The sequence below is a fragment of the Limulus polyphemus genome, unplaced genomic scaffold, assembly GCF_000517525.1.
Source record: "Limulus polyphemus unplaced genomic scaffold, Limulus_polyphemus-2.1.2 Scaffold2721, whole genome shotgun sequence".
In the NCBI taxonomy this organism is placed as follows: Eukaryota; Metazoa; Arthropoda; class Merostomata; order Xiphosura; family Limulidae; genus Limulus; species Limulus polyphemus.
Window position 1 is genome coordinate 113219 of NW_013668331.1, and position 444 is coordinate 113662.

The window sequence follows — 444 nt, forward strand, 5'->3', positions numbered from 1 at the left end:
TTACAGCTTTCTCCTAACACAACAATATCACAGACACGTCGTTTTCAAGAATTAGTAGGGATTGAGATTGTAGGGATTGAGACTTTTTGGTAATGAAATTAGAGAGAGAAAAAAAGACATTTACTTTCTAGATAATATTTATTTCAGCTAACGTTTCGCCTTTGTAGCTTCATCAGGACTAGAAGTACAAGAATATGTACTACAAGCCCTGATGAAGCCGCAAGGGCGAAACGTTGGCTGAAATAATTTTTTATTATCTGGAGAGTAAAGGTCGTTTTTTATTATCCAATTTTATTGTCAAAATCATAGACACGTTTTTCGCATTGATAACTAGTCACAAATTAACCTAGAGTTGTTATATAAAATATTCACACAGACGCTTTATGATATTTACGACGTTAAAAACAATATATATATATATATATATATATATATATATATATA